This window comes from Lagopus muta, chromosome 3, assembly GCF_023343835.1.
Source record: "Lagopus muta isolate bLagMut1 chromosome 3, bLagMut1 primary, whole genome shotgun sequence".
Taxonomy (NCBI): domain Eukaryota; kingdom Metazoa; phylum Chordata; class Aves; order Galliformes; family Phasianidae; genus Lagopus; species Lagopus muta.
In genome coordinates, this window is record NC_064435.1 from 22,289,696 (window position 1) to 22,304,813 (window position 15,118).

The window sequence follows — 15,118 nt, forward strand, 5'->3', positions numbered from 1 at the left end:
GGCCACAACTCTACACAACCGTACTATTACTGTTTCCTGATCTACTGATAGTATTCATACTTTCTTTCATTTCCAGGATCCTCCAGCAGCAATTCCTGCGTGCTTCATCATCCTCCTGTCTCTCTCTTTCTTCACTTTTTTGATCCCAGAACTCCAGCTTCTCCTTATGCAAGTGAGAGCAAAATTATAAAAACAAGGTATTTGTTTCTATCTAAACTCTGTTTTCAAAGATAATATTCATTGCTTCAGTGCAAAACAAACCAACCAAACAAATAAAAAAACCAACCACCTTTAATACTGTAAACCTTTTAAAATAGTTCAGCGCCTGACACTGAATCTACTTTCATTTAAACTTAGGCTATGCGCATAGGGGTGGAGTAGTGTTCTTGTACACAGAGTGTGTAGCATAAACAAAGAGAAACCAACACCAGTGGGACAAGCACAAACCACAGCACAGTCCAAAGTAACTCTGCTTCGTACTCCATTTTGTAATCCTTAACTTTTTGTCTTTTATCTTGTTTCTAAATTCACTTATTCAGTCTACAAGTGCTTACACTTTTCATAGCTTTCCACATGGAAGATGTGACTGAAATTTGGGAGCTGAGGCACTGATTCTTTGACACTTAACATTGGGTATTGAAGAGGTCCCCAGGATCTGCAAAAAGTGCATGTTTTTACAGGACTGTGACCCTAAAACGTAGGAGCTTCAGCGTAGGGCATGTGTTCCATTTGTTTTGAAAATGCTATGGTGTTGTGCAGTTAAATAGAAGTGATGTGTGATAGCGGTCATAGCATTGCTATTCATGAAGTAATCGTGGTCATATTTTCCTTAGAAAGTTGTATTTAACCAGTACCCCTCACTACATTGTGCTGTAACTTCTGATTGTGTTCTCAAGATGATACCCCATGTAAGAAGCGTTCAGAGCCTTTTTTCATTCTTTACATAGTGGCAGTGAATTTTGGCAACTCTAAAGAGGCAGAACCGGTACCTAGAAAGCATTAGAAAGGCCAGCACTACCTACACAGACATGCCATTGCATGAAGGCCTGGGCTGTCTTTGTTCTGTAAGTTATGAGCTCATGTGTCAACATGGGAAAACAGATGTTTAAATGAAAAAAATAAAGAAAATGCAGAATGAGGAATACATCCAAGTTCCTTTGGCATTTGTTCAGGTGTTTCATGGACTGAGCTAATGGTGATCCCGTGGACTGGCTGATTATCATTGGAGACAGATGGTCTTGTTGTAACTGTAAAAAGAAAAAAACAGTCTTACTCTATGCATACGTCTTTAATTCAAAGCTGTGCTTAATTAAAATAGTCTTTCGCTGTTTGTTGTGAGAAGAAGTTAATTGACAGAATGCACTTAATCATTTTCTGTGGAAGAAAAAGTTGTGTCATCACATTAATAGAAAACAATCAGATCTCTTCTTTTCCACTATCAGGACAAAAGGCCTGACTTGGGCTCTGCTCCTCAGATGGTCCTCTGTGCAAACCAGCAGCACCTCCTGCACATTCAGTGCAGACATTATGCTCAGTCTTAAAAGCTCTGTAAAATCATTTCATATTTTGTCCATTGATGAACCCCTTCCAGACCCAGCTTTTACTTACCCTTGAAGGAAGAGTTGCCATGATTATTTTTTTGCTTCAAGAGATGCATCCTTTTGTCACCTTCTTTTCCTCCAGCTGATCCTGTGTTACTAGCTCCTAGTAACTTCATAGCCCATGGTGCGACATGCCATGTCTCTGTCTATGAATCCAACGTATTCCTAAAGAGTCAATTTTAATAGGCATGGTATTTTCTTATTATCTTCCCATGGACTATTTTTCTTTTGTTGCCTGAAGCTGCTATCTTGTAGGATGATTCACATATTTGCTTTCACTGACTGGAATGTAAAGTATTCGGTTAGATACCAAATATTACTTTTTCTTCTCTTGCTCTCAGTTATAAAGAGCAAACAGAACTTTCTATTTCAAGGAATCACTTTTATTGTGACTTTGGGACCCCGTTTTGCCAGTTCCTGGTCCTCCTACACTTCTCTCAAACAACATTCAGGTAGTATCTCTCTATGTTCCATGGAATATTTTGCTAGAAATTTGTATTAAAGCCATCACTTAGATTTCAGTCTTTAGACTGTAGAGTTTAGTGCTGCAAACATTGCTGAGTTTTTTGAAAGCTGTGAATCTGCCTGCTGCAAAGGATTGTTAATTGCCTGTGCTATCTTAAAGTTTATGCTGAGGAATTGCTTAGGTACATTTACCAAATGTAATAATAGAATAATCTGATAAGGCCTCTCTCGCTGAACTGTTTGCCAAAAGATGTGTTTATAGTATTACTTCAACATTCTTTCATTTTATTAATTCATTACTAAGTCATTTTTACCCAATACAATTCATCTTGACCTTAAAATGAAATGGAAACAAATGGTGCCAGAAATAAAAGTCAACAAGGGAAGGATGATACATGGCTTTCATCCATTTGTCCAGAGAAACAAGATTAAGGGCTAGGTCTTCAGCTGTGCTAAAGCTGTGCTCAGCCCAGCTGAGAGGGGTGGGGGAGCGTGGTTGTGAGCTGCCTTGTCTCTTCTTCCTGGGAAAATACAGTTTCCAGACAAACTGGGAGTTAACATTTATTAGACCAGCCCTGCACCTTCCCACACCACCATGCCTACTAGAAACACACTGGTCTTGCAGCTTTCTAATTTCTTCTTTTTGGTTTGTGTCTGCAGCTTGAGAACATCCCTTTCATTTTTGCCAGCATCTGACCAGCTTCATCTCCTGGCAGCTGTCAGTGCCAAGATGGCCCTTCTCCTCTGGATCTGGGGCAGAAAGCCAGAAGCTGGCAAAGATTTGGTTTAAAATGAGAGTAATGATAACTGATTTACCAGCTACATCTAAATTGTCTTCAGGGCCATGCCACAAGGTCTCTTCCTCTCTGTCTGCCCAAAGCCTTTTAGAGAATTGTTCCCAGCTGGTATACAATTGTTTTAAAACTTGGTACTTGTTATCCGTGAGCACAGTGGTTCTTATCAATAGGTATTCGTGATGAACAGCCCAATGCCATCACCCAGAAAGCATCTGAATTCACATTGCAGTTTCTATTTGGAGAGGTGGCAGCGATAAATGTTGGAGCACCTTTCCTATGAGAAAAGGCTGTGCGAGCCAGACTTGTTTAGCCTAGAGAAGAGAAGGCTCTGAGGAGAATTCACTGTGTCCTTCCAATACTAGAAGAGAACTTATAAGCAGGAGGGAGACTGATAATTTACATGGGCAGATAGTGATAGAACAAGAAGGAATGATTTTAAGCAGAAAGAGGGGAATTTTAGGTTAGATAATAGGAGGAAATGTTTTATTCAGAGGGCGGTAGTACTTGCTGCCCAGGGAAGCTGTGGATGTCCCATCCCTGGAGGCATTCAAGGCCAGGGTGGATGGGGTCCTGGGCACTGATCAAGTGGGAGGTGTCTCTGCCCATGGAAGGGTGGGTTGGAACTCCATGGGGTTCTTTTCAATCCATTCTATGGTTCTATGATTAGAAAACCAGACAGGATTGGGCAATCTAGTCAGTCGGGATGTGTGCTGGGTGGAAGCCTTCTTTCAGTTCAAACCTGGAGTGTAGTTCCTTCAGAATATCTGGAATGGTGAACTAATAAATGTCAAAGTTGCAAAAAATCTCCGCTTCACCCTCCTACCAGGGAATAAAGGCTGGCCAACAGAGAGCTCCAGCCTGCTGGGAGAGAAGATGTTCCTCTTCTGTTGCCATAGATAATCCAGCACACAAAGACTGTATTGAGGATGTGATTAGTTCTTAAGTGCTCAACGATGTAAAGCACTGAAAAGCTACTCAAACACCAGTGTGAAAGGATTTATTCCCAGATGGCAGAGAATGAAGAAATAAAGTGCTAATCATCATCTAAGGATGAAATCCATCTTATCTCAAGAAGAAAAAGTAAAGAGCTTTATGGAAAATGCCCTCGTGTGACAAGGCTATGGGATTCAAAAGAAAGCTGTGGATTTCTCTATGCTACTTACTCTCTTTCAGCTCTTCCTTTTCTAAAGTGGAATTGTACAGTTTCAGCTACTCCTGGAGACTCTCTGGCCACAGGATGAATAGGAGTTGTGTTTCAATCTAAATGATCTCATATAATAAACTACTAAAAGCTGGTTTTAATAAAAGAATTAGAGAGAAAGAGGCTGCTGACAGACAACTTGATGAACCTTCTCAAATTTCTTTTACAATATTGATTTGGTTCCAGTTTCTCATTTACAACATTTACTTCTTGTATACATAAACTATTTCTGAAATAGTTGCAGTCTTCCAGTTAGCCACACAACTCAAATGCAAATTCCAGAGCTCTGTTTTCAGCAAGAACATTGTAGTAGATAGAAAAAACAGTGATGTCAGAGATTTAATATGACAAGAAGGAACAGCACACAAATAAAGTTTGAAGAACTTTGGCAAGACTGCAGTTAGTAGTACCACCAAAGAAGCCAGCCCCGTACACAAAACAGAAGCAGTCAGAGCTGTTGGATCTGGCTTATTGACACTAGAGATATGCATCACCTGTGAGCATGAAGAAGTGGATATACATAAGATAGGCAACCTTTCCATGATAAATAGAGAAGAAGATCTTCAAAGAAAATGTAAAAAAGGATAAGCAGGAGATGGTTTGTTTTTTTTTTCCTTGGTAGGTAGGTTATTGTCCTTCCGACCTTTGGCGATCAAAATTCAGACAACTGCAGTGTAAGTGGCAAAGGCACCTGAAGGCATCTCTCTGTAACAGGACATCACTCAAGGAATGTGTTTCTGCTCTTTCTAGGGCATCGTGGCATATTTAATTTTTAATAGTGAGCTGTGGGTGAGACAAAGAGAGATAATCAGAACTACTTTCAGTGTTCAAGGGTAATATTTATTTTTAATTAACAAATGCTATTTATTAAAGTAGCTGGTAATGGGATTCAGATTGATAATAAAGCTGGAATAATATTCAGTTTTTATATTGACTGGAAAAAGGGAAAGACATCTGTGCAAGATCAGTTTGCAGCTAGATCTTAATTATGGACCGTGAGTGCTAACCTTTCCGTGTTCTACTTCAGTGTTAAAATGGAGTGTTATTTCCCAAACACTTCAAATGGGGTAACAGAGCTGCAAATGAAATTAGCAATGTTCTTATATAATCTCATTGAATGATACCTCAGAGATTTCAAGGAAGATGCTTGGAAACTGTTCCATTATTGTCTACATATACATGTTAATTGAACTTTTATTTGCTTAGAAAACAAAATGAAAAACGGTGGCTTAAGATAAAGGATCAAATTAACTACTCCCCTGAGGAAGATTTTTCCTTAAGCAACTTTATTAAGCCTAGAAATAACAGCATTTTTGACAAGCTAATGTCAAAAAAAGGCACACAGAGACAGATTCCTGAGGCACAGGAGCATGGAGAGCTGACATACTGGAGGAGTACTGTGGTATTGGTATTGGCAGTGTTGTAGTCCCATAGATTCAGTGATACTAAAATTTAATAAAAATACTTTTTTTCCCCCTGTGAAGTTATTATCTGTCCACTCAAGAGCATGTTTTACTCTCACAGTCCTTGGGATGACAATAGCAGCAGTTAATTAACAAACCATCAGCATGAATAAAGCATTTCTGCCCAAACAACAGCCATTCGTTTCATGGCTTTTATAACATCCTATGAGCCAACTTCATTTTATGTAAATCTACAGGGGTTGCACCAGGACTAGAGCTTGGTCTTGGGTTTTCCACTTTTTCAGTTGGCTGCCAAGCAGTAGGCAGCAGGCAGTAAGCACTGCAGAACGGATACAGCAGTTGTGGATCCAACTCAACTGGCGGTGCGCGTGCGGAACTCCCACAGTTGTTGGAATCTTGACCTGACTGGAGTGGTCTATATAACCTCTCCCAGCTACAGAAGTGGAATTTTAGCTTTAAGCCATCTTGGAAAGAAAACAAAACCTACACCAACCAAAGAACAGCCTAAGAAGAATAATTGTATGCTAGCAACAAACTGATCACAGGAGAATTTCTTGCATAGAATAGATGCAGTCTTTGGAATCTCATTGTTCCAAATCTGCTCTCCACAATGCAGTTGAATGCAAAACCTTCATGCAGTTAAAGCAAAAACCTTCAACAGTATTTCAGAAAATCTATGGGTTTCTTCTCTCCACTTGATATTTTGAGACTGAGAAAGCGGGGAGCAGTTGCAGGAAATTTGGAATGGCATGGCCATAAGACACTGAGTAAGCGGGTTCATCTACACAGCAAAGAACAAATCCATAAGAGATACGCATCTGTGTGCTGAAAGCAGAGGGCATGTCAGCGTGGCACTGCACTTGTGCAGCTACTGTGCCCTGGCTCCAAGCTAGGTCACTGCCACTGGCACAAGGCATCTCGCTCTGCAGAGCAGAGTAGACATAAACCTGAGAGCACAGCAGAACTCCTGACCAGATTTTTATGACCATGGGCTGATGTTCAGGAAAACACTCTAAAGGAAACTTCAGGTTCTGTTTCAGCAACACTGGAGACAAATATTTTGCTTGACCCAAAATGTGTCTTGGGCACACACTCATAAAGCCTCTACCTTTCCATATAGAAAAAAAACCCTCACAAATTAAGAGGAGATAAGTATGCTGAACTGATTAAAAAAAAAAACAAACCAACAAACCAACCAACAAATTGTGGCTTCATATTTTGGGTTTGAGTCCTACATTTTTTTTTGTTGGTTTAATACATCAATTAGATGAGGGTTAAGAGGTTCTTACTGGAACTGCTGAATATCTTGTGTTACAGCTCTGGAAAAGTTCCTTGTTTGTTTGCCACTGTTTCCAGCTCAATGTTATGGTGTGACAGATGGATTCAATAACAGAAGTTGGCAATCAAGAGATGTGAACCATGGAGTGTGGGGGACTTAACTGTTACCATGGCTTGTGAGGGACGATATTATTTCCTACACATCAGTAGCTTTTCTAGGGGGCAGGAATTGGTTACCTGGCTTAAAAGATGCACCTCTATTTTTTCTGGCCTCACTGTTCTTGGGAGTGATTTACCTTCTCGGTCCCCTTGGAAGCTGGAGAATGGCTATAGGTTTACAGCTTAATCTTCTGGTCACTCAACTCAGTGTGTGGGAGAAGGATGAGGGGGGGGAGGCATCCCATCCCGTCCAGTGTGCAAGCTGCTTCTACCTAATGCTCTTGTGTCATGATTGTTCAGTCATCCTGGGCCTGACCTCCTTTGTATGCTTCTGGATGAATTTAGGCCTTTCTCTTCCCTGGCTGGAAGCTTATAGCTGCTGGTGACGTCAGCCTGTATGTGCTCTCTGTTCTTGTGAATTGCCTGAACTGTTCCAGCCTCAGCTGCAAAAGAAGTCAAATCTTCAGGACTGTACCTGTATGAACCCAGCACTCCCAGCACCGCCTGGGACTCTGCAGCTGCAGTGGGGAAACAGCTCAGGGCTCCAGCTGGTCTGTGTTCCACATCTCTGAGCCATCACAGGACTAGAATAAGAGGATGTTTTTAAGGCACTTGTCTCTAAAAATAATATTGTTTTCTTAACAAACCAGAATCAGTTTACTGAACTCTCATGTACTTTCTGTGCAGGACATGATCAAGAAACGTGTTTTCATGTATCACCTACTTTTTCTTACCAAAGAGGGCATTTTAGTTCTTCAGCTTCATTCTGTGTCACCCGAGAAGCTGTTACCACCTCAGCAGTGTGCAGCCCCCAGGAGCAGAACTAAAACAACATTTATTTTCTTTAGAAAGAGTAGCTGCTGAGGCTACTTTAAAGAAAATAGTCTCTGAAGTTGTGGAAGGGAAAGGTCAACATCTAATTTAGATGAGCTTGTGATCCTTATAGAAGCCTGTTTCTGTTCCATAGTCTTTTATTTTCAGCCAAATTTGATGCAGTTACAAAGACCCTGCAGAAACACTCTTGCTATTTGTTGTTGTTGAGATACTGACTATCGAACTGTTCCTTTTGACTTTGCCGTGAACAAGCAAAAATTTCAGCTAGCACAGCAAACTCTCTGTGTGAAGCTCATCTGATCTGTGTTGTGCTGCTGCATGTTATGTGATGTGATTATCAAAAATCTGCAGAACCACTGAGCACTGATTCACTGTTGACTAGGAATAATATGTACAAAAACGGTACAAAGACATTCCAGGCTCTGCGAATTGATTCCTCTTATTACAGTGTGGATGCAGAGGATAGCATTCTTCTAACAGTCAGCTCTCCCTTTTACATGAGTTATCTCATCTGCAGGTTACATATGCCAGTACAGAGGTACCTTGGCTGGCTCCTTGCTCTGTGAAGCCACAGTGTGATTAGGATGGCAGCATGCATCTCACGTGCCTGGTGCTGGTACTGATCTTGCAAACCTTGCAAACTGAGCCTTGGACTGCAGTGAGAACTGACTATGTCATCGTGTAAAGGTGGTCAAACCATTAAGGACTGTATGTAAAGAGTGTTATCATAAGAGTCTAGAAATTCTGGACACAGCATTTGCATGAACAGTTCTGCAGTCTGGTGTCCTGAGTAAACTCACTGGGCTTGTATATAGTGACCCTCACATCCCCTGTAGTGAGTTTGATGTCACCATACCTGAGCTATGAGTCCTGGAGATCCTGCATGTGCAAAGCAGACCCACTGTACCCGATGTGTTAAGTTTTGATGAATACAGAGATCAACAGCACATTGGGCCTGAAGTAGATGTTATATTTATTTAACATAGTTTCAGTGGGCACTTGCCATCAAATAGTAGTTTATACTTTTTCCTGAGTTCCATTCCATCTTCAAACCAGTTAATAATATTTCTCTTGTGAAATATGGTGATATTAGTATCCAATTGTATGAGCCCATATTCTTTAGAAGAGGTGAAGGAAGAGAGGTATTATTTGGAGGGAGGATAACTCAGGCATCAGCCCAGGATAGGTGCCCAAAACATCTTGAAAGTCCAGTGCTGGACTTGGAATCCAAAGTCACAAAGGCATGTGTATATATATGCCCATAGGAGAGACAGAATCATGCTGCTCTCCAGAAGCAGGCAGAGAGCTTCTAAATGACACACAGGAAGTCAAGTGATAGGAGGACTCAGGTGTACTTTCACAGCTTAACTTGGTCACTTGTACTGGGAGAAGACATGGAAAGCAGATGAGTCGGGCTGCTCCACTCTACCAGATTTTCTGGAACTAGAAAAGTATTTTTAAGTTAGAAAATCTTCAGGCCACATTTGCTAGATGGAGGCATTAAAGCCATCATTTCTTCAATTTTCTTGCTCATGGCTCTTTCCTGAAAGCACTGACCCCTTTATTCATTAGCTTGTTCACCACTGATCGAGTGGTCATAACTGGCTGGTTGTTTCATTCCATTGCCACAGCCTCTTCTGCAGACGTCTTGCTGTAGGAGTCTGGATTTACCCTGGAAGAAACTGGCTAAGAGCTAGCATGAATTTAAATGTGTATTCCTTGAGATGCAGTGAAACAGCATGCAAAAAATTAAAAGCACTTTTACATAAGCTGTAGCAATATCAGCTGCTAACATTCCAGAACCCTTCACTTCTCCAGTCAAAGGTGCCTGCTTAAATTGCTAATTAGCTTTCTCTTGTTATAATTTTTCTGACTTAAAAACTCTGCATGAAAGCATTTTTCAGGCCTGTTCTAGTTGCCATAGCATCCATCACTGCACGCTCCTGCTTGTCTTCTGCCCATTTCATTATCAACTATAGCCATAATGTTCTGACAAAAAGAATAGTTTTGAATGAAACACAGAATACAAAATAAGAAGACCTTAATAAAGGCTCAAATAAATCCCTTATCTGGCAGCATACTGAAAGTATCTTGATTCCTGGCACAGCAAGTATGCGGAGTTCACTCTTCATTAAAAAGCACAGGCAACCACAGTACCAGGATGTGGGCAGTCTTAAAGTCTAATGTGTACATTTATGCAGATACAGTCTTCTGGGAACCAGCTTGTTTTAATCATAAAAGAACCCTTCAAGTAAATTTAATGAGGAGTTAGTTGAGGAATTTATTCTGAAACTTTAAACTATGTGTAAATTCCTGAGGATCAAATTAAGTTGAAGGTAAATAATATTCAGAATGGTGTTTCAGTCAAGGCTGCCTAAAAGCTGGAGACACAAAGATCCTGCTAAGAGAACATTTCTTTTCCAGTTAGAGACTTCTTTAAGGAGCCCAGACAGATGCCATATGCTGATGGTAAAACAACATCTTTCACAATGTGACATTTGGAGCCTGCTCAAGAGATCAGTCATTTTTGTCTTTTCTAAGGTTGCCACCTTTAAAATAAATGCCAAACAGTTATGAACTAGAAAAAGAGTAATTGCCGATAGTTATAGGTGTCATCAGTGATGAAACATCCCTAAGCAGATGTTTTGCTTTACATGCAGGGAAGTTCAGGATAAAAAATCCACAACACTGTGCAAAGGACAGCTGTGTCAAGGATGCTTTGAAAAATATTTTCTCATGGATTGTGATAATTTGCCTTCTTGAAGACAGGAGGATCTTGCTTAGAGCTCTTCTTGTCTCGATGAAGTGGTGCTTGATTTCCATTCTTTGTACATTTGAAAAGAATGGTGAACTTGAGATATTTGTTTAATAATTTCTTTATTGGGTCCCTTTATTTCTTGGATGATCTGAAGTATAATTAGAGGTATGCTAGTGGAAAAAACACACACACATGCTTTCACGTGAGCACAATACCTTTTGTTTGCCTCTCATTTTTCTGCATGTGGTGGATTATCCCCTTGGACGGCATTAGCAATATACATTGCCTGGTGTTTCCCAGCTGGACATTGTTATTTAAAGCACAATTTTAAAACAAATAAATACTTCCTAGTTGTGTCATGAATGCAGGATACAGATTTTATGCATATCTGATTGGAAAATATATGGAATATTTTTCCAATCAGATATGCATAAAATCTGTATGGTCTTAGTCCTATCTTTTCATGAGTATTTTTGCAGTGTTCAGAAGCTTCTCAAACATATTAGAGGGAAAAAAAAAAAAAAAAAAAAAAAAAAAGAAAGATGTCTCCAACCTCCAAATAAAGATCTTTCAAACACACCAGGGTAACTTGTATAAGAAATCACACAGAATCTGTAAACCAGTCTTTACAGGGCTAAAGTCCTACTTTCAGAGTAAACGTAATGAGAAGGTAGCAGTGTGGGAAAGAAGAACCACAGAAGGAGAAAGCGTTGGCTCAAGCAGATGTTCATGTTGTGATCCTGTGGAAAATAGTCTGAATAATTATTTCCTTTATTTTGTCTGGAATCTTGCAAATTCTTATACAGGTAAGCAATTTTATACGTGTGAGTAGTTCCAATTCAAGAAACAAATCTGTTACGAAAGGATAATACAGATATGTCTATAAGATTGCCACCTTAAACTGCATGAACTTGTTTTTGTTTTATGTGTCACTTCACATACTAGTGAGCAACAATAAAAAATCTTTAAGGAAAAATATGAGGAAAATCACACCACTTGATTTGGGAGGGTGTGGAGTCGTGGAATAATTAGAGTTGGAAGGGACCCTTAAAGGTCATCTAGTCCAACTCCCCTGCAATGAGCAGGGTCACCTACAGCTAGAGCAGGTTGCTTGGAGCTCCTCCAGCCTGACCTTGAATGCTTCCAAGGACAGGGCATCTACCACTTCTCTAGGCAACGTTACAGTGCTTCACCATCTTCACCACTCTTATGGTAAAAAAAAACCTTTTTCCTTATATCCAATCTAATCTCTCCTCTGTTCATTTTAAACCATTTCCCCTTGTCCTATCACCACAAACCTTGTTAAATGCTGTTCCTTTCCTTCTTACAGCCCCCCTTTAGATACTGAAAGGCTGCTACCAGGTCACCTCAGAACCTTCTCATCTCCAGGCTCAACAGCCCCAGCTCTCTTAGCCTGTCCTCATAGTGAATATGTTCCAACCCTTGGATCATTTCTGTGGCCCTCCTCTGGATACTCTTCAACAGATTCATGTCTCTCCTGAACTGAGGACTCCACATCTGGGCCCTGTTCTCCAGAATAAATCCAGGAAGCAGAGTTCTAACAAAGAGGGAGAGCCTTGCAGAAATGCATGACTGGAAGGGATGATGAGGAAATACTGGTTTGCAAAAAACAGAAAAGTGGGACTTATAGTGTAATGAATGCTTGAGGTACAGAAAGGTTCTAATATGGATCTTAGCACTGCATTGAGATCAACGAGATGAACGTCACGATTCTGAGTGCTCCTATAGTAAAAGACAGTCAAAAGGAAGATAATTAAAGTGCAATAGAAATACTTGTGGAATAAAAAGGTTTAAAGAATATACTACGTTTCCGGAGAAGGCAGGCATCAGATGATCAGATCTACTTATGAAACAGAGATAGCTTTTCCCACTGAGAGCTTTGAGCTTTTGTCAGAAAATCAAATAACATGGATAAAAAAGCTCACAGCTGAATGGTAGTGCTTTTCCAACCAAAATAATGATATATATGTTTTTATTAATTTATTTTTAAGAAATAAAATCAATCCCCAAACACTTTAACTTAGGTTGAAACATGACTTTCATGTAGGAAGAATGTTTAATTCGTTGTATGCTGAAATCCAAAGGAATGCAGATGACAACTATGCCAGAAAAATCACATCCTGAATGGCTATGACAAGCTACCTGGTTCTCAGAAACTTTTATTTGCAAAAGAGGAACACAGAGCTGGTCATGACGACAATGAAGTTTCTGTTCCCAGCTGGCTTCCCACTACAATCTCAGGGAGGGCTGAATTCCTGGTGTCTGGCTAATGAGAATAACCTCCCAAGTAATGACACCTGCAGCGCACAAAAATCCCTCAGGTGGCAAATGATGACTTTTTCTAGTATTCCTTCCCACTCAATGAGTGATATGCCAATTATGAAGGTCTGGTTTAGAGAATTCCCCCTGCAACTAGAGTGGCTTACCTGGGGGCAGCCCTGGTGATGCTGTCTCTAGCAACCTGTCCCCCCTCACTGCCTGCATGAATCTCCAGCTCACCTAGAAGTTACTGGACTGCTGCCAGCATTACCCTGACATATTAAATAAAATCAAATTTGAATACTGATTTACATTAGCATGTTACAGTGTAACAACAGGAGTTCCTCTGTTGCTTCACCAAGAACTGACATTTTGCTGAGCGTCCCTAAGAGATGGATGAGTAGGAGGGCTCATAGCTGAACTCCCACAGCATCTCAAAGCAAACTGTTCCAGAATCTGAACTCGATTCTCATGGAGGATGGCTTCCTGCTTTTGAGTGAATCTTGCAAAGCCTCTTCCATACTTCTTTTTCACAGGTGCTTTTTTCACAGGTACTGTAAGAATTAGTTATTTAATAGAAATGCAACGTTCAGAATGTGCTGTTCTTTCAGTCTTTGCGGTAATTCAAAGGTTGTCCATGCTGAGATTTTTCAGTGGATTTTTATTTATGGGGTTGGTTTTGTGGCACTAAAACCTTACTGCTGCATCTTGTATTGGGACCAACAAAATGGTGAATATTTGAGAAAAGCAGCTGGAGAAACTCTCTCACTCTTTGAACCAAACCATTAGAATAATAGCCATTTTTTCTTTTTGGTTGTCGTTTATATCCATTTATGGTCGAGGCTCTCTAGAACAGTTCAATACTTGCCTGTTCACTGTCTGTTAGAAGTCCATCTCCCCATACCACCCTTAGCCATGCTTGCAGTCGTAAGGATCAGCTGAAGTCCTTCTGTGAGGTTCATAAAGCTAGGTTGTCCTCTCCTTTTGCTACCATCTCTGGAGAGAGCTCTGACACACAGCCTAACACAGGACTGTGATAAAGAGACCTTCCAGACCTCAGGCTGTGTGATGCTGGCTTGTGGACTGCATTCCTAGGATGTGGGTAGAGGGCTCCATGGATCTGCACCTTAAAGTTTAACCTTATCTGTATAAAGAGAGCTTTCACAAAAATTTACATTGTCTAATTGTCACAGTGAAGACTTTTAATGTTCAGGTCTTTGCATAATAGATAACTACTGAATGTAAGTGAAGCAAATTTACTCTATAACTACAATGCAGGGGACTTTCCAGTGTTGACTCAAGTTATGTCAGTGGTGGTATGAATATTTTCTCATAGATCTATGAACTACTTGATAGAAAACAACTGACTTGTAATATTTTCTAAATGTTCAGATTCCTCCTAAATGAGCTACATTAACACTGAGACACTGAGATTAGTTGTCATTGTTGAGATGTTGCAAATGATCCTTCCTATGGCTGGTTTAATTAAAACACCTGTTTTCTAGTTTGTCATGTCATTGTTGCACCTGTTTATTCCACACACATACAAATGATTATGAAAGAAAACTTTTTCTTTCACTGAACTGCTTTAAGTCAGCAAGATTAAATTGCAAAACTGTATCTGGAGGTACTGAGTCTGCAAATCTGTTCATTAACATGTAAATGCCTAGGATATCCAAATTCTGTTGTAAGATGTGCCTCTTTGTAGCAGTAGGAGAAGATATCCTATTGCTTAGCAGTTCTTTGATACAATCAGATTCTATCCAATCTATCTCTGATTCTAAGAGCAAACCCTGGAAGGCATGTGGGGGGAGGTTTGTTGCTTCTTTCAATTCAAACTCTTCAAATATCAGCTTCACTATTTAGTCTACAGTAATGTTGTTCAGCCACAGAAAATAATGTTTAGTTGCCTTCTAGCCAGAGAGTTTCTTTCACCATTGCCTTGGATTATGTTTCTATGAAGTAAAGAAATTATTTTTCTTGGCTCATCTCCAATTTATTTCACTTTCTCTCAGTATTTTTCTCCAGAAGCATTTCCAAAAGACTTCTCCTGACTGCCTTGCGTATTCTGCAATCAGTGATATCAGACAGACCACTAGTATTGTTTATTTCACGTATCTCATGAGTTAGAGATTAGACTTCAGTCATGGCATGTCCATCAGCATCTCTACTTTGTGTAACGTTCACCTGCTTCTGTCTTTCCACAACTCAGCATCTGGTAATGCAGCCTAGCAGAAAACACTCAGTTCCATCTCTTTCCTCAGCATTTCTCTTGGTAAGGGTTAGTGAGGGCTGCTTGTATATACTTCTTTGAGTCCACT

General features: G+C 40.1%; 1 long non-coding RNA gene across 1 annotated transcript; it reads left to right on the forward strand.

Annotated features, from left to right (window-relative positions):
* The first annotated feature begins 1,963 nt into the window (after positions 1–1,963).
* LOC125691094 (uncharacterized) lies at positions 1,964–14,314 on the forward strand. The gene is made up of 2 exons (XR_007375907.1): positions 1,964–2,053; positions 11,848–14,314. It is a non-coding gene; the product is annotated as an uncharacterized LOC125691094 (long non-coding RNA).
* The last annotated feature ends 804 nt before the right edge of the window (positions 14,315–15,118 follow it).